Source organism: Lathamus discolor, chromosome 14, assembly GCF_037157495.1.
Source record: "Lathamus discolor isolate bLatDis1 chromosome 14, bLatDis1.hap1, whole genome shotgun sequence".
NCBI lineage: Eukaryota > Metazoa > Chordata > Aves > Psittaciformes > Psittacidae > Lathamus > Lathamus discolor.
In genome coordinates, this window is record NC_088897.1 from 10,911,951 (window position 1) to 10,931,971 (window position 20,021).

General features: G+C 43.9%; 1 long non-coding RNA gene across 1 annotated transcript in view; it reads left to right on the top strand.

Annotated features, from left to right (window-relative positions):
• Positions 1–15,380: 15,380 nt before the first annotated feature.
• Positions 15,381–20,021, top strand: part of LOC136022170 (uncharacterized) — a 156,479-nt gene continuing 151,838 nt past the window's right edge. The window contains exon 1 of the long non-coding RNA XR_010616027.1: positions 15,381–15,478. This is a non-coding gene — a long non-coding RNA (uncharacterized LOC136022170). The remainder of the gene's footprint in view (positions 15,479–20,021) is intronic.

Below are 20,021 nucleotides of genomic sequence, written 5' to 3' on the forward strand. Positions count from 1 at the left end.
AGGCAAGTGGCATTCTATCTTTGTGGGTAGCCAGGAGGGGAATGGAGTCACAGGTACATTGTGCAGTCTTACACTTTAAGGCGGAGGGGGGAAGAGAAGAACTGACATAGCAAATGTGAGAAATCAAAACTTGGGTATTTATTTAGGGAGACTGTAAAGGGACCATCGCCTGGGTCTGGGGAGAGAAGGGGATTTTGTAAGAAACGAAGGCACTGTCAGCTTTTGTGTCTGTTCTAGATGTTCCTAGCATTAGGCAGAGCTTATAGCCTTTCAGTAATTTTATGGACCTGATATTTTAAGGTACCAAAAGGAACGATGATGTTCATTCAACAGGTGAGATTATAAAATGGTGAAGTGTTTGTTTGCATGGCCTGGATTGGTAATGTCTCCTTTAGAGAGTTTACTGGTTTATTACCCACTTGCTGGTGGAACATACTGGAAACACAGAAACAGCAGAATTATTTATTTTGTTGCAGTTAGGTTTTTATGAAGACAGATGTACAGATGGAAATATAGATATGCCTGAGCAACTGCAAATATAAGACAAAAATACAGGATTTGCTTGCCAAAGCTGAATTCCTGCCAGTCCTTGAGTTCTTTCCTGGGACAGTTGTTTGCTGAAGAACACCAGTGATTTGCTTTAATGGAATATAAAGAGCACGTACTGGTATGAGGAAGACTTGTGGGCAGAGAGGAATAGATGGACCACACAGGCAACATGACAGTTCATCATTGTGCAAGGTGGATTTTTGCACCTGTGAAGGAGTAGGTAGATATTCGCTAGTGCATTTGGGAATGGAAGTCTCCCAGGCTGGATTATGTGTTAATAGCAACACGTGCACATGTATACATATTTTTGCACCTGATTGTGCATGCAATTTTGAGAAGAGGTTCCCAGGCACTTTCAGGATAAAAAAAAGACTGCTGATTTACATCTATACTGTATGTTTCCTGTAAAACAAGGTGGCTGGGCAGTGTGATGTTTTGCTACAGTGGGAGTCCATTTCTGTTAGCTGTGCATTGTTTGAGGGAGCAGGTTAAATTCTGCCTCTGGGTACATTCTTGTGTTTGATATGGAAATGGAGAAATCTTAGCTGATGAGGTGCTGCAGGTTTGCAGCTGGGGGCAGAATTGAGCCCATGCTTAGTGCAGTCATCCAGACATCCCTTCCTTCCTCTTTTCCTTCCCTGGATGCTGTGTCTGCGCTGTGAAATATTCCCCTTGTCTTCCTTTTTTCTGGAAAGACCTCCTGTAGCATTTGCTGTGTTTATAGCTTTTTATGGGACTTGCAGCTCGGGAGTTTCATTGCTGCTCCATAATCAGTGCTAATTCTCCTCATTTTATGGTTTTAAAAATGTACATGCTCTGCTCTTACAAACTCTGTAAAATGCCGTTAGTGTGTCTTGAGATGATCGTATTTTGTTTACAGATATTGTAAACCTCTGTCTTTCTGTGGTACAATTACCAGAAAATGGATTAAAAATTAAATGAACATATTGCTTTGTTTGTTTTTACTGAAAGCTGTTTTCCAATTAGTTCCTTATTTAATCAAAGATTGCATCTGAGTTTATTGTGTGGCTTTGCCCAGTGTCTGATTCTTTCTCGGAGATAACTGGGTCAAGTTTTATTTACATTGTGATCCATGCAAACCACACACATCTCTCTTCTAAATGCTCTTGTACCTTGTTTTGCAGTGCTGTGCCAGGCTTCAGATTGTTCCTCTTCTAACCTTCTCTGATGTTCGTCTCTTCCATCATGGGCTCCTTTCTCAGCACACAGCTTTGAAAAGGTAAGAACAATTTGGGAGGCATGGCTGATACCAGCTTTGCCCAAAACACTTATCACTGCCAAAGTAGTTATGAGCCATTTGATATCCTCCCACTTGGCACTAGCAGGGCTGCTCTCACCAGGGTCCCTGTCCAGCTGCTCTGTCTCTTGAGCCCATAATTTTGTGTCCTCATGATGGCTGTTTTGAACAGATGTTGTTTTATTTTTATATTGTCCCATTGTGTGGATTGACTTTAGAATCAGTCTTTCCATCAGCAACTGTAGATACTACTCATAGCCTGGTGATCTTTACGAGATGAGTTCTGCTCTCTGTTGGGATAGACATAGCCACAAGAGAAGACAGTGCAGATGTTTGATGACCTGTGTTAAGTAGGAAAAAGAGATCACTGCAGCAACTGTATTTGTCAGTAACCAGCTTCTGAATCACTTGTGTGAAATCACAATGAAGTTCCCAGAAATCAGCCCTTTTTGGCTGCTTATCAGAGGAAGATGCTCTGTTGCCTCCGTGAAATATGCAAATGGGAACTCCAGCATCTGTAGATGACCTGAAATATATAAGCTCTATATCACACATACTGCATTTAATGCTGCTTTTCTCCTTTTAAGTAAAATGTTCCCAAGTGTTTCCAACTGGCTGATTTCTCAGTGTTCTGAGTTACTCCTTTGGCTCTCTCTGGAAAAATGTACCAATATTATGATAATGATGTTCCTGGTGACTGTGACAGTGTTGAGTGACCCATCACAGTCAGATATTCTGCTGGCTTTGTGTGGCTGATGTGAAAATGACATTCATTTAATTTGGTTAGCAATAGTAAAATTAGTTATTTTCCATGAAAATGATAACTGGGAAATCAGTTACTGATTAAAGTAAGACCAAGATTCCAACTGTCCCAGCATAGTTACAACTTGTGTGGAAAAAAATAAAACCACTCTTCATGACTCCTTGCCTTTTTACCTGAGAGGGATTTTCCCTTTGTGTAGTGCATTGTTCCAGCGTGGATCCTCACCCATCTTCTCTCATGGGCTATTGAAACTGGTCTGAACAGTAAGTATGAAATCTGTGCTGATGTCTTTACTGCCAACACCTATTTTTTCATTTCTTTTTTGTGGTGTTGCTACCTAGACATCATATCTGACAGCCCAGGGCTTCCCCCCAGGCTTGATGGTAGGTAACAACAGCACAATTAATCCAAGAACACTTTGTTTTCTACCTGCTTGGATGGGAAGGTAGGAAACTGTTCCTAATTCTGTGTCTCTTGAATGGAAAGAAGTGCTGCTTTACTGCCACTGTCTCAACAGTCAAATGGATGTCAGAAATACTGCTCTTTTCTTATGTTTACTATTAAATGTAAATGTAATACCTACTTTTATAATGAATATCAGCATTATGACTGTGCTTACACAAAGAAGCCCAGCTGCAGGCTTAGCCCTACCTATGTAGAGGCTGCACAAAACACACAGTTAAAAGGAAGTCTTGGCTGCGCTGAACAGAATCCGTTACTTGAAGGTGAGTAGAGATTCTGTAATTCTCATTGCTGATGATCCCAGGTAAATTCACTGGCAGTAACGACGTTGCTCCAAATTGACACTAAAACAGCATAGATGAATCTGGCCCAAAGTGTCTCTCTGGAGTGTTCCTTTAGCAATTAATACCACATTTTGTCCCCATTCCTTCCGTGGAGTGCCTTTGCTGCTGTGTCTCACAGCCCTCTGCAGGGACACAGTGAGGGTATTTTGCAGAGACAATGTCTGGCTTTGCATTCATATCTCTTAGGATAGAGTACCTAGGATGCCTTTTTGGCCTATATTTCATACTGTTCTGTGTGAATAACAGGATCTGATGATTGAAATCTACTGCCTGGGATCTGAAATGAATTGTTTGCTTTCTCCTGGAACGTCACGCTTCTCCATTTCCTTCCCCTTTGAACACATATACGTAGGCGTGCATTCACACAAACACACTGGGGCTTCCTCATACAGCAAATTGCTTATACACATGTAAGCAAATATCTTCTCAAATCATCTCTTATCACCAAGTGGGGTGTGGTGCTTGTTGTTCAAGGGGTTGAGGTTGCCTTTCAATCTGCCAGGGCCAGCCTGACACCAAAAATAAACAGCATAAGCCTGGAACGGTTGTCACAAGGGGCAGAGAGAACTTGTCAGGCAGGAGTGTGTGAGCCGGTAAGATGATAATGTGGCATGACACTTCTGAAATGAGACACCGGTTGCCATGGTGAGGAGTCAGGAGGGACTATCTCTCCAGAGGCTGAAATAAAACATGCTTTAAATGATGTTTGATTAGAATTTAGATCATGTAACTGAGTGGCTGGACCTTTTTTTTTTTATTCTCCCCCTTTTTTTTTCCCCTCTCTTTACTTGTTGTCATTGGTGTCTTTGGCTGCTGGCAGAGTTCACTTTGGGAAGAAAGGGCTCTGGATCTGGAGCAGCCCTGGTTGTAACCCCCCTGGCTCCACCACTTCCAGCGTGCTGAGAGGTTACTTAGTTCCATGCCCAGTCAATTATGCTCCTTGCTAACTCTGCTTGCATTTTCCACTTGAGTCCATCATAGTTGAAACCAGTTAAAAATGATTCCCTCTGTTCTGAAAAACAGTTAATCAATAACACTCTGAGAATATTTCTTGTCTTCATTTGCTTTCCCTGACCAGGCTACTCAGGGTGTCTGTCATCTTGTTAATGTATATTAAAAATACAGCCCATCTTATGCACAGTTTCCTTCTTGGACTCTTCATATTAAAAGAGAATGTGAGTGTGTGTGTGTATGCGACAGTGTAAGTGGTAAAAGGAACCTGAAACACAAAGAATTCGGGAAAATAATGCAAAACAATTGTCCTTATGGCCTTGTAAATGAAATGGGACATTTAAAAGTAATTTTAGCTTTCTCTGCAGTTCTGCAAGCAAATGCATTCTTCATGTCTTTCCCAGCAGAAATGGACAATAAAGGAGCTGGTTCTGAAGTACAGAACTTCCTGAATCTGTGGTGCTTTTTGATATATCCAGACATTTAACAGTCCTGAAGCAGGTATCTAATGTCTGGATAAATCTGCTGGAGAACAGTAATCAGCCAGTTCCAATATGGGCAAAAGCACCAAGTTCTGCTAATTTCATGATCACCTGAGGTTCAACTATTTATTGATGCAGATAAACACGAGGGCTGAGATTTGCTGAGTACTGATCAGTTGTGAGTGTAAGGTGTTAAAATACACGGGATTTTTTTTTGGGTGGTTGCTGAAGTGAACTGAGTTCGATGACCCACTATTGGGAGTCATTGTTAAGTCCACATTGGGCAAGTCAATGCAGAAGCATTGTGTTATTGGCAGTTTTTGGACTGAAAGGCAGAAAGTCAAAACGATTGTGAAGACTCTGTTACAGTTTGCACTGGATGGAGGTACTTTGTACAGTGGTAAAGTTCCTGTGGAACAGTGAACAGAGATGTGTGTATAGCTAATAGTGATATTCTTACATACACACTGCAAATGAGCTTTGCCTTTATCAGCACATTTAAATTGTGGTCATTTGCTTTGGTGATTGAAATAGTTACACCAGGGCAGTGAACGTGTGACTACAAGTAGCTTTTTCTCGGCTATTAAAATCCCTATGCAAGACCATGCTGATTAGAGTTTCTATTGTGTGTATTTAGAGGAAAAAAAGACTATATAGTGGCTGTACATGAGGCAGAGTGTATTCCAGGAGTCAGAGGATGCCCTGTAATTTATGAGAGACAAAGAGGTACATTAGATATTGTTAGAATACATAATAATCCTCTGGCAATAATTTATTCGGCTCACAAGGTTGGGATCTCCATAATTCTTGGGTGCACTCTAATGAAGGCTGATGATGCTTATTATATATTTTTGTGTACATTACATGTACCTGTGAATATATGGATGCTGCACTTGCCTCCTGCTACTCGACTACTCACAGAGCTGCCAGTGGGACTATATTGTGTGGACCATTTGTCTAAATAGTCCAGGAAAGTGCATGAGCTGTATTGGCTTCTTGTCAGCAATTCTCTGTAACTTTGTGCTCATAAAATCATCTTCTGCAGATGTAGCCTGGTTTTCTCACACTATCAGGTCACCCCTGGCTCTGGGGTGACACAGGCATCATCATCATGGAGTCGTGGTCTTCAGCAGTACGTGCTGCTTTCAGAAAAGGAGAGTCCTTTCTGAAAGAACAACAGAGAGAGCTGAGAGTGCATGAGAACCTCCCTGAAGGCAGCATGGACTTTTGATGAGTGGCTGGCCCACACATCAAGCATGTGTCGTTACCTTGTGGAACAACAATGTGGAGGGCAGAATATGGTAGAGTGATGGGAAGGAGCAGGGAGCACATATGAGATGAAGCAGTGGGGCATATCGTGTTCAGAGGCTTTCCCTACAGTAAAAATTCTTGGTTCCTGTAATCCAGAAGAGAGAAAAAAGTTCATATTCACAAGCAAGGGAAGTAAACAGAGAGAGAACTTGAGATAAGGAGCTCAGCACTAAGAGAGCTGGATGACCTGGTAGAGTGTCACCAACATCAGAGTAATAAGAGGAAAAACCATAGTTTTGAATGGGGAAGCCTCATCTCTCACTGTGTATGGGTGGTTTCCTCTGTAAGAGAATTGTACTCCTAGCAGCTTCATAACTAAGATGTGTTTCTGCTTTGCTGAATGCAGCATGTGTTCTGTTCACATGACCCTTAAGAATCAGTGGTAAGGAAGGGGTTAAAATTGTTTATAGGGCTTTGTTGTGCATATTAATTAGGTATTGCTCTGTTTTATCACTATAGTGCACTTTGTACAGCAGCTTTAAAAAGGTTTTAAGTACTATTTGCTATGCTTCCTGCAGTCTAATCTTCCAAATAATTTAGGTTATCCATGCCATGGAATTTACTCAACAGTGACGTAGAAATTAGCCCTGAAGTGCTGGAAGATCCCAGAGATGCTGATTATGGTTGTCTGATAAGAACATAGGCCTATAATGGTTTTATACAATGTTTTCATCTAATGGTTCATCTGGATTTGAAGGCAGTCAGCATTTTGATCAGAAATGTGCATTAGGAACCTCAGTCATAAGGAAAGCCACTCTTGCAGGCTACTTGATTTGCAAGGCTATAGTAATAACTGGCAGATTCTTGTAGCTGTCTCTGGCCTTGATGCAGGCACTATGGTAGTGACACTACTTAGAGCTAGAAGTTGTTTCTTTCCCATCCCTGGTTTGGGACTGTAAAAGCTGAGGAGCTCAATGAAACGGCTTCTGTCAAAGCTGGGGTTGATTCTCTCTAACCTGGTGCCTGGCTGGTGCTGAAGACAAAGCTCTTTTTTCATCCTGATGCTGCAGGTACTCAGCAGACAAGAGCTGCAGCCAGTTGTGATCCTTTGCCTATGAAGGAGCCAGATGCTTATTGTGCAGGTGTTTGCAGATACAGGGATCATGGAACCCAAATTCTCTGTGGGTTCCAGCAGGGCCAGGATTTCACCCTTAGTCGAGTGACCTGATCTGCCTTTTCTACTCTGCTATTAGGGTGACTACAGGAGCCTGGTCGCAGGTGGCCTCTGAAATTCAGCAAGTTATGCCAGTTCAATCCACCTGTAGATCTCATTTTCCCATTTCAGGGCAATATTTCTTTCCATTAATTCTAGCTGTATCTATTCTTTTATTGAATCCACAGTGAGGTCACTACAGAACTGCAAACCTTGATAACATGGCTTGGTGAGAGTGCTTGATTTCTGCATCTGGCTCTCTAGAATTTCCTCTGCCTATTGAACCTGAATGCATCTAATCAACTGCTGAATACAGGGTTCTGCAGGATAATTAACAACAAGCAAAGTAGGAATGGTCTGGAAATTATTACATAGCTTCTTGCAGTACCTTCTATGGAAACAGATTTTTGTTTTGCTCAAACCAAGCCTCAAAACCTACAACATTCTTCCATGGGGAATTTTCCAAGCTTGCTTTTTCCCATCATCTTCCCGCACTCTCATCTTCCTTTCCTTTGGCAAAAGCACATACCACTTCACCACAACATTTGCATGTGCTATTGTAGCACACAGCTCTTCTGATCCCACATCAGGTGTCAAATCTTTAATATGATTTCCTACATGTTTGACTAATCAATGCAGAACATCATCATGAAAGATAATTTTGCCCTCTGGCACTTCAGGGACAGGATAATGAGGCCTGGTGTTTTCCATTTTTTATTCTTCTACAAGAATCTACATTTTTTAGTCCCAGCTAATTGATTTAAGTTCATGGAGGAAGGTTTTTTTCCCCTTTCCCTTCCAGTATCTTGGATATTAATGGATTCTAGTGAGCTAGCAGAGCTGTGTGATCAGTATGTTTAGAGATTCAATATACTGCCGTTCTGACCTTTCAGAAGCCAGGGGGAAAAACATTAGGCCCAGCATGTTGATCCCACATGAACGCTGAAATCTCAGGCAGGCTGGAGCTGTTTGAGCTGCCTGGAGATAGGAACTTTCTACAGGACGGGAGGTTTGTTCTCAAATCATTTATCAAACAGAACCGAAGTCCTGCATCCCATTGAGAAGTGAGGAGATTTATGGCCTTGCTTAGGCAGTTCTGGAAGGTGGAGGGATGGAAACCAAGGCTTTCAGAAGAGACCAGGAACCCATGCATGACTCTGAAAATCTCGGTCAGTGAGCATGGCATGGCAGGGTGTGAGTGGCACAGGCCAGATCTCTCATCTCCTTCCTTTCTGAGCAGGCTGTGAAGCTTTGGGTTTTCTGGAGGGAAGCTGGGCAGACTCCTCACTGATCATCTGTGGAGCTAAAAGAACAAAACAAAGCCTTTCCCAGTGGTAGCTGGACTCTGTCCGTCTCAGCAAACATCTGTTTTAGTCTAAACATCCCTGAAACAGTGTGAACCAGCAAGTCAAAACCTGTTTTACTTCCTGAAGCACCACTGATAGCATGGCCTGAACATCGCCTAGTGAGTGATATTGTCCCTGTTGGCCACAGATCCACCAGGTTCACTGGGTGAGACCTCAAAGGGAGTATATTCCCGCTGCAGGAGGTACCTGGGGCTCTAAGAAGTATGAGTTAGACATGTTTTTATGAATAATTCGTATATTTCTTCAGTATTTTACCACCATTAACTAGAGTTATTCTTGTATTAGTATTTTTTTTAGGGATGGCAGCAGCTCCTGACAGATTTGTTTGGGGTTTGCCCTCTTCATAAATGAAGTGGCCGATAAAATTTAATTTTTCTTCAAAGAAAAGCCTATAGCGCCTTAAATTGCTCATTTAACATCACTGAAAAGTAATACTCCACTTTCGAATGGACATCGTATTAACTTTAAAAGGCCTATTTAAAGTGACGGTTGTCAGTGAGTGAAAGCCAGATATGGTAATTTCCAGTTACAAATCAGAGTGAGGAAACTGGAGAATGGACAACCTTGTTAACACAAGCGCGACGGAGGAAGCACCGGGGTCAGAGTGCCAGCACGGGAAGGAATAAAGACACAGCACCAAAAATATGTCCTATAATTAGGGCAGCTGTAAGAGTCAAGGTTGAAGATTCTTCACCATGACATGTCTGATATAGAAAAAGTGATAGCCAAGAGTAATCACTTACAGGCACCGAGCCTTAAAGGAGCAGCACTGCACTTACCCTGACTGGGGCAAGGGAAGCCTGTAAGACAAAGAACGAGGGGCATGGGGTGACCCTAGAGCAGTGTCTATGGAGAAAGGGGAGGGAAGGGATGGAGATTTCAAGGGTCAGCGCTCAAAGGGACCGAAAACTAGGAAAAATGGGTCACTTGTGGAGAGGTTTTTTGATCATGGTGTGGAACAGTGTGACTTGGAGAGCAGGGTGGGTTACCCTGTCTGTTGGTGGTGGTATCCTGGGTGTAGATCCAAGTGAACAGGCACAAAATCACCCTGGGGGGAATATTGAGGGAGGAGGATGATAGGCGGAGGCTGAAACAATGTGTGTTTGTAAATGGACATACGTAGGTACAGTGGGCAGCAGGAGAGCAGAACCTGGCGGTCATCCGAATGGCACAGAAAGGACCCTAGCTCCAAGCAGCAAGCAGTCAGGAGGGCACACGTCCAGCTGCATGAGGTGGAGAACATGGCTGTTGTGTGGTGAAAGGTCTCCCATTGGCAATGCTTAGAGGTAGAGCCCTTGCACAGGGAAAAGGAAACATTTCTATTAGTGGAGGATGTCTCTAGATAATGGTTCCAGCTTCCTGGGGATCCTTTGGGATCTGTGGAGACCTTCCAGGCTTTCTGCCTTCTTTGTACCCTCTTCAGCAATGGTTATGTAAAAATACCAAGGGGCTCTCACAGGAGAAGCCTCCTCTGCTGCCTTCTGCTGCATTTCCTTGGGGAATGATCCAGTCCAGGCAGTTAATGTGGAGCGACACGGGCACATGCTTTTCTTCCTCAGTCCCTACCTCCTCCATGGGATTCACTTGAAAGGATAAAGGAGATTCAGGTTGAACTAAGTGCATTTACCCACCCCAAACACCCTTATTTCTCTACATTAAAGTGTATTCCACATAACCCACCTCCAGCTAAGCTTCCCTGTCATGCATTTGGGAGCTCTTTGGCTGGAGCAGCACTTGCTGTTAGACTCCATACTTGTGAATAACCCACCACATCTCTCTGGACGAGCCCATTCCTCACCTAGGCTCAATCATTTCTAACAGTAGTTAATGGTTCATAAGTAACAATGATGAGCCCTTAAGAGAAGGACTGTTTGACCTTGCTTTGGGCTACTGTCTTCCCTCCCATTGCTGTCACAGATTTGGTTACCTGATTTTTGCCTAACAGCTTGCAGAGCCAAACCTTCCTTCAAGGGCAGGAGGATCATCCAGCCTCCATGGACATCTTCAGCATCCATCATGTGGTTGGCAGCACTCTTGCGGTGGGTTTCAGAGGTTGAAGTGAAGCAGCTCCTCTCCTTTGCGTGAACACCCTGGGAATGGAGTCACTGTGTCACTGGACAAGGAGTTCTGTAGCAGATCAAAGGCTGAGAGTGTTCAACTTCCCATGCAGCCCCTTTGTCAGGCAGTTTATTTTGCCTTTGTCTTTGTCAGCCTGTACTTAGGGATGCTAATTCGATTTTCCATTGAGAGGTGAGGATATCTATATTATTTTCCTAAAACTCCAGAGAATATTATAAATTTCTTTTTATTGCTTCCAGCCATGTTATTTAAAGTAATTAACCTTAATTTATAAATTTTTATATCAAACTGCCTTTTAACTTTTAGAACTGGCAGGAGAAGTCCATTTCCCAGGGCTCCTAATAGTTCTCCATTTAATCAAAATTCATCCATCAGATTCCAGTGTTAAATCATCTTTTAATTGGGAGTTACATTCTGGTTAATAGTTTTATAATTCGCCGCCTCTAATAGTTTTTACCACAGGGATCTACTCCATTTTTTCTCACTCTATTATTCCTGGTGTTCAGCAGGGACAGTTTAAAAACGTTCACTTCCCCTGCCTGTTCTTTGTGATCTCATTAATTCTTGCTAGCAAGTTCCCTTTCTCCTCATTACTGGAGCAGAACTACCTTTATCACTAGGTGAAACCTTCCTCGTTTCTACAAGTGCTCTCCAAGTTGTGTGTTTTTTTCGTTGCCTCTTAAAAGGAAAAATAACAATCTGCAATTTATTGGAGCAAATAAGCTCGTGCATGCTGTGCATGGCCTGGGCACTTGACACTGTTGAGGTTTCAGCCTGGAGATTTTGGGGGCAAGAACTTTCTCTAACTTTGTGTTCCTGGTGTTTCTCACAGCCTTGACACGGGTCAGGTTTTTGAGGAGGTATTTCCAGTTAAAAGTATCATCTACTAATAGTATGACAGAACAAAACAATCCAGGAGGCATAAAAAGGAACAGACTGATGGGAATGGCAGATTTGGAGGGCATCATTTGATGCAAACCCACATGCCTTTTGCATAATAAGTGCAGGTAGCTGATGTTCACCAGCAACAGGAGCAGAATTGGGCCTCAGCACCTCTTACTGCTTTGCTTACTTGCAAACGAACTCTGCAGCGTAGCATTGTCAGCTACACTGCGTGCAATGGCCTTGCTGGATGCAGCTGAGCAGATAGGGCAGTGCTACACGAGCTTGGGATCCTCCCAGAACAATAAAAGGAGTTGAGGAGAAGTAAATAGTGGTGTGGATGGGGTAGTAAAGCCAAGCTTGTCGTTGCTCAAAAAATGCCTGGAATTAGCGTAAAATTAAATGCGAAACCTTAATCCTCCAAGGGCTGATTCTCCATTTGCAGATCCACAAAACCTCTGCAAATTACCCTACCAATCCTACTGACAGTTATAGGAATATGTTATATTGACTACCCAAAGTCAGCCTCGGCAAAGGAGAGTGCATTGTAAAGTGCTGGGGTAAGAGTAAGGAAAAACAATTTCCCAGGGTTTATATCTTAGTCCCTTGGACAGTCCTGGAGAATCATTTCATATATAACTTCCTATAAGAAAAATAGGATGGACAAGTGTAAACAGAATTATTATACAATTATAGTGCCCCTCGGAATAACTATAACACTGTCCACACTCATTTTTATGCCTCCATAAACTACCAGCACTGCAGTATTCTTTTAGCCCTTCTTTGCCCCATGCGGCAATGGAATAACTTCCCCTACTTAACATCTGCATCTGTGCAGTGATTTGATATGACAATGATTCCAAAATACTCCAGCACTTTTAATTGACTTGTGTTGAGATCCTATCAGCAGCCACAGACAAGATCTTATCTCATGTATGACACCCATCCCTCCTGACTGTTACAATATTTATGGTAATAAGGATCGTCGGCATTAGCCAAGTATTAAGTCCTCAGCTGTGGTAACTACATTGAGAAGCAAGCCATGATTTCACAGACTGCTGGCCAGCCTTTCCTCTGAGTGATAAATAAATAAAGGTTTAGCTTTTTGCTGGGTACAAAATCTATCTATGGAGTTTTTATGCCTGGAACCTAGATTTCAGGATTTCCTAGGAGAAATACTACAGTAATGCAGCAGTTAAAAAAGTCCCCAATGCTTGCTACTATATATGAGGAAATTAGCATAGAAATCTAAACCAGTATTACAGCTCTTGTATGCATAGCAGACCTACTATTACCTCCTCTTTTGTTGCTGCTGCAAACGTTTACTTGGAGAGACCTTCCTGTCAATGCATTTTTGACAGGGGCCAAAGTATTTCTGAGGGAAACTGAAAGAGGACTGGGCCTGATCTCAAGCACTGACAGCATCCACAATAGTCTGTTTACTCCTCCTGCATGCTGGAAAATTAATTAAAAGTGTTTGTGAGATATTTTGAGGCTGCAAAAGCCTTAGAGGCTCTTGGTAAGGAGAATGCTGATCTGCCTGTGGGTGCAGGAAGCATTGCAGGTGGCAATGGATGTGCTGGCTGGAGATCCCTGGGGGTTCTTTGACAGGGGTATTTAGCAAGACCTCCTACTTCTCTTGGTCAGAGAAGCACATGTGCAGCTTTCACCGCTGTCTTTAGATGGCAGTCCAGAGGGGGGAAATGCAGCCGGATCCAACAAAGCATCTGTGGATCAACCTGCATTGTTTTACACTGCTTTTTTAAAAAGGTCCAGGAGTGCAAATTCCCCAAAATATTTGTTAATTTTATAATATTACAAATTCTCCCAGCTTTAAGATACTCATCCCCCCCTGCAGTTCTGGTCCAGCTCTGGGCCAACAACACAAGAGGGATGTGGAGCTGCTGGAGAGAGTCCAGAGGGGGCCATGGAGATGCTGCGAGGGCTGGAGCAGCTCTGCTCTGGAGCCAGGCTGAGAGAGCTGGGCTGGTTCAGCCTGGAGAAGGCTCCTTAAGGGGAGACCTTAGAGCAGCTCCAGTGCCTAAAGGGGCTCTAGGAAACCTGGAGACGGGCTTTGGACAAGGCCTGTACGGGCAGGACCAGGGGGTGCTCTGTCCTTTTGGGTGGTAATGCAGAAACCTCTCCAAGGCTTTACAAACTCTTGTGGAAAAATGCTTTGAGATTTAGTGAGATGTAGTAACCTTTCAATAGATTGGTTGAACTTTCTTGTGAAATTGTCATCTTAGAGATGGAGCTTTATCCACATCTGTGTGTGTAGGAGCATAAAAAACCACCTTGTTTTTAATTTGATTATTTCAGGCTTATTTAAATGAGCATGACTTAGTTTTTGAGGTGTTTTATTGGTTTCTGACTTTTCTGTGCAGTTTTTCATTGGAGAACTTCTTCAGCTTGTTTTGGTTTTTTTGCATATACTGTATATCCCTTACAGAGATGGGAACTTACGAGGATTTCTCTTATCATGAGTCACTGAGGATGTTGGATACTGCAAGGTTCAGGTTTCGCTCACTGCAGAGCCTCCCAGGACTCTCTGAAAGCAGTTCTTTCTCCTTTACGTCACGATAGTGAGACCATGGGTAAAATGTCAATGTTCCATCTTTCTTTCCCTGTAAAACACTATGGTATCACAGTCGGTCTGAAAGTGTTCAGTGTTGGGAGACATGGGTTGTTACAGTCTGTCCTCACAAAGCAGTTCAATGTGTCCTGTCCTCTACCCTTGACTTCCCTCAGATGAATAAACCCCTCAGACCTGGATCAGCAGCCAAGCACCTTGCAGACTCCTGCCCCAAATTCACATAAATCCCATCAGTGATGCAAATTAAAGATTGGTTGGACATTAAACCCAATGCCTTTCATTTTGTGAATATATACATACAGACCCACAGTTTCAGATTTGTCCACTTAAAATATTCATCAAGTATTTTCATTCTGTTACTCCTCACTAATGCATTTTTAAACGCGTTTCTCTCGCATCAGCGCAGTCTCCTCTTTCATGAATCCTTATCTTTGTCCTGTGGGTATCTATATCCCTGCCCTAATGTTCCAGTGCACAAGTACTGAGCTGCTCAGAACCCTAATCATACAAAACCAGACGAGTCATTACTGAAGTGGATGAAAGAAGGCATTAAATATTGGCATAAAGGAGAAAAGATAAACTGGTACGAGAAGGTTCATCTCTATTAGCTGGAGTGTTTAGGGACACCACAGAAATAAATCCAGGGTTATAAATACTGCCCTTGATTAGGAACCTGTGATGAAATCCAGGGAATGAACTTCTGTGCCCTGTTTAAGCCTGCATGGCTCTCACTGTGGCATTGGGGATGGTTAAAGGTGGATGAGCTGTGTCTGTCCTGTGTACAGTAGTGCAGGATTTGAGCTCAGAGTTACACTGTTGGGCATTCACAGTCATGAATAAGTCAGGAAATGCTGAAACTAAAGGACATAAGTGATTTGGAAAGTGGTAAGTACCAGCACTGTGAGCTAGGAGACACTCTGGGGGCCAGTAGCAAGTTCTCCTTTGATGCATCAACCCAAACACTGATGAGGGGTCGTTAAGGAGAGGCTGGTGGCTGAGCAGGGTGGGGGGGTGTCAGGCAGGCTGCTCCCACCTGCAAACCTGTCTCCACTTCCCATCAGGGCACCTGCAGTTGCGGGTGCTTAACAAGACCCTGAGGAAAGAAAAGAGGAGCTGGAGGGGCTACTCCCTTTCTAGTAGTGTGTGTGGTGCCTGTGCCAGGCTGCTGCAGGATAGTGGGGCATAACCTGCTTGACGCATCATTGGAAAGCACACGTGGAGCTGCTGCTATGGCTCCAAGGCTTTGGTGTGAGATGTATGCGTGTGGTTCATCTGCTGGGGAAGGTAAGGCATTACTGCTTTCTTCTCTGGGGTGGATAGGGATGTTGCTGTTGCAGTGTGGTGTTCTTGTACGTGTAGCAGGCTTGTTCTTGTGCTTGGCTTCTTGTGCTTCTGCTTGGTAGGAAGCAGCTACTGAAGGGTTTGTAAAGCTCTGATGTTTTGTTTTTCCTTTTCTGGCCCCTGGGGATATGCCCGGAGGTGTGGGGCTGGTAGCCCTCTGTAGTGGAGTAGTCTCTGTGACAGGATCAGTGGCTCCTCTGGAGAAAAGGAATGAGGTGAACTTCCCAGGTGGGAAATCCCTGAAAGCTCAAGGTAAATACATGTAACACAATTCTGTTGCCCTTTCTCGCTCAGGTGGTTTCTGAGCAGCGCTTCTCTGAGCCTATGTGTTGGAGTCCACAAAATAACTGCCCCTTGGACACCAGTGTCCCTGGAGAGCCAGGGAATCAGGCAGTTGGGAAAACAGTCCTGAGCAGCAGTTCTCCCTGCCCACGTGCTCGGCTGCATGCTGGGATGTAAAGCAGCCCTAAATTACAGGCAAACAAACACAAAACCCTGTCGTTTTTCATCTCTTTACTGTGCTGTGTGGGCAGAAACTCATCTGGTTGCCTGTAACAGAACGCCTGGGTGGAGAGCAACCAGAGAGGCGGTTCAAGCCACTCCTCCCCTGGAGATGCTGCACTTCAGTGAATCGTTAAGGAATAATACAGGGTGTAGCGCTCTTGTTCTCTCCGCACACAAACAGAAAACAACGTACTCTTGTGCGTTTATTTGGGGCGAGGGATAATGGCCTTCAGAATAAACAGCAGCTGTCTGTAAAGGAAGCAGAGTGTTCTCTCTGCACTCCTCTGGCCCCAGCTGCCTGCTGGACCTCCTTCCAAACGGTGTCATTGAGGGGGGAACCCTTACAGCACTAATCTAGTTAGAATTCACTCTCCTTGATTTTTGTGCCTCTTCTGTTCCCCCTTCTAGTTTTGTGGCTGTGATGCAGTATTGATCCAAAGATCTATAGGATCATACCATGGCTCCAGGTGGGTGGCAGGATTGTGGCTCGGCTTCATTTCCATCTGAATGGGACAGAAAATAATTCCACTTTCCAGCTTTTATTGCTCAGAACATTGCATTTCTCTCATTGCAGTGTATGGGAATTAGCTCTGGAGGAAAGAAATAATCCCTCCCCCTCCTTGATATAGAGTGGAGCAGAAGGATTCAGGAAGATGTAATGTAGGCAAGCAGACAGCAAGCTCATTGCTGTTTGAATTGGGTGCAGCTGGATTGCTCTAATGAAATGGGACCTCTCAGCTGAGGTTCAAGTGGTGTTTCTGTGGATGGATGGTCCCCAGACGGCAAATTCCTTGTGTGGCAGAGACAGTTTCTCGCAGCAGGGTGGTGTGTTAAACACAGAGGAGCAGGCACTTGTTCAGCTTTGATCTGGGTGTTGGTGTGATGCTGAAGGTGGGAATGCCTCTGACCATCACTGGTACCCAAGCCAGCTCAGGTGGGCTGTGTGAGCTGCAGGCACTTGACTGCATCACAGACCTGCTCACACATCTGCAGCTGGCTGGCACAGCCTTTCCTCCTGCACAGCTGGAGCTCAGTTCCCACTGGGGCTCCAGAACTAGCTGTCCTGAGGCTGCATGTGTTTCCAGAATGGCTCCAAGGCTATAATAAACACTGACCAAAGAAACCTGATGGCTCTCTGGAGCCAGGCTGCCTTGAAAGTAATGAAATGACACAGACGTGAATTTGTAGGTAGGAGAGAAATCAAGGGACAGTGGAACAAGAAAGTATGTATATGAGGATTCAGACACCTAGTGCATCTTCATCATGATACCTCACCAATGTGCACAGCAAATCCCTGCCAGCCTGGAAAATAATACATGTTTAAGCTGCTTCTTGTTCTCCTTTCACATCATCATCCGGGTGGCAGGGTGGTGAGTTGCCTGGTTCTTTCTTCCTCACCATAAAGACGTGTGTTGAGGAGAGCAATTGAAATGGTGACCCAGGCTGGACTTTATCCTGGACATGGCTCCTTCAATTTGCTGTCTGAATTTAGTAAATCAGAGAAGTAATTTCCCTGCAAGAGAAGTAGGCTGCTGCCTTTTCATGATCTTGGCAACCTTCAGTCGCACTTCTGCTGTATTATGTCCTGCTGGAAGAGTTTCCGACAGGTACTTCCCGCTGAAGGGGAATAAGGGGAAACATCCGCTATCATGCCAAGGGAATAGTGCTGGCTGTGCCCAAGTGTCCAACCAGGGAAGGACTTCCAAAATGCAGTGGCATACTCTGGTGATAATGATAGATGATACCATTAGTGTTTTAAGACTGGTTTTAGGACCACAGATCCTGGGAACTCCTTGTCAATGCCAGTGTATGTGTGTGGGAAGTAAAAAATGATCTGCAAGGCTTTAGGTTAATTTATGAAGGTTCCTGTAAGTCTGTTCATGGCAAGATGCTAAATGTTTCTCCTATCAGAGAGATGGTCTCAGGAGAATACCTGTCCTTATGAAGCATTTACTTATAACACAGAATGGATGCTGCTACTACCTGGTGTCACTTTAGTCATGCCGTTTTACATGATAGCAGTGGGATTTTCTTCCCTTTCTCTCCCTTCTCCTCACCCAGCTCACCTACCCATCAGGTTACAGACTGGGCAGGTCTCTCCTGGGTGTTAATCTCATTAGCACCCTGAGCAGAGTGCTTCAGATGGGGGTGTTTGACATGCACTTGACACCCAGGCACAGGATTTGTGCTTTTTGTCAATGACAAATGGAGCAAATATTGACAGTGCCTCTCAAAGACTCCGGTTACTATTGCTCTTGTTAATTCAGGGCACAATTTATCCTCGTGCCAAAGACCCATGTTAGTCTATGCTGTCGAAACAGCTGGACTTCCCTGTCCCAGGTTTTTGATGTGGGGGTAAATTGGAGAATAAGGAACAGACTCACAAAACCAAGGATGTGTTGTGGTCATCTGTGGAGCTTTTTTACTTTTTTGGGGTATTTAATCCTCATTTTCTGCTTTCCTGTTTCTCGGCTTGTGTTGGAGCACTGGTGTGTGCAAAGGTATCATATATTTTGTTCATGGAGCTTCACTGTCTAATAAATTCTGTATTAAACCATTCTGTTCTAGAGACTGAAGCAGAGGCTCTGCTCCTGTTGGGGATTCTGGTCCTGTGCGCCCATATCTGGGCCAGGGGCAGGTGAAGTTATTGGTTTAGGTGAGGTGGTTTGCACTAGTCAAGGTGAGCCATGCTTGAAACCAGCTGGTTGGTATGTGGATTAGTTCCTTTGTCAATTTACTTTGGTTTGCTGCTCATTTGTGCCACGGGAAAAGGCTGAGTGCCTTGCTAATGCTCTAATGCCTTCCTGTACCTTCTAATTTGGGATTTTGAGAAGTTGACTCTTGTTACTTCAAATTTGGAGTGGGGGGAGATGGAGCTGGATTGAGGGAGAACAAAGTAGTCATTTTCCTTCTGAAGGTAGCAAACTTCTGGGTAATGCTCTACACATCTGTCTCTTTAAAAGACTCCTAGATTTAAAGCAGAAAAAAAACAGACATGGAAAAAAACCTGGATTAAACTGTCACTCATTCACAATCCATCCAGGAAACTCATCCATGCCCCTACAGGTAGCTAGTTATCCCATCAGGAATTTCATATTCTTGTCTGAATCCTGGAACACAAATTGGTCCAGCACTCCGGGTCTGCCTTGATGAGGGTCTGCTGGCACAGATGTCCCCAGCATGTGTCCCATAAGAGCCCGCTCAAATAACTGCTTCCTTCCACACAGGGATCAAAGGTTGAGATGGTCTTTCCAGAGCTTTAGCCAGGCTGTGCAAAGCATCTGCAAGCTTTAATCCCCTAACCTTTCCTTTCCTTCCCTCCCTTTTCTCTTTTTAAGGATGGTATAAATGGAGTTTAAGGGTTTATCTTTATTCTTTACAGAAACCAGCTATTACTTGTAAAGGACCCCTGGAAAAGAAAGTGCAGTCTTGCCTTTATCTGAGAGACAGTTGGGTTTTGGTTACTCTGGCAAGGATAAAGCCCAGAACACTTCTATGCCCTTGTGCAAATACCTAATATTGATATCTTTGGCCAGCTGCTCTTGTGATTTCCTCTTCCTTGATGGAAAAATCCTCATGTGACATGGCCTCGGGGTGCCATTATGATGCAAAGAATTAAAGTTCCATTTGAGCCATGGTCTTTACACAATGCAAAGTTCGACACCACTGAAAGCTGATCCTATTGGTTCAGTATTGGGTACTCCATGGAGATAAGTTACCTTGACACAAACATGGTATTGGCAGGAGAAAGGCACAAATGATCCAGCTCCAGCCCTTGCTCACTGAATTTTACTGTGAGCAGCACCTTTCACACAGCCGTGCCAGCTTTGCTATCTTAAAGTACGTTACTTTCAAGCCCATTTCAGTCCTGGCATTATCTCCAGCTTAAGCAGCAATGGAAGATTTACAGCCTTGGCACAAATAAATACATAACGAGAGTTAAATGCTACAAAGCCTGTTAAAACTGCAGCTGTCAGTGGCA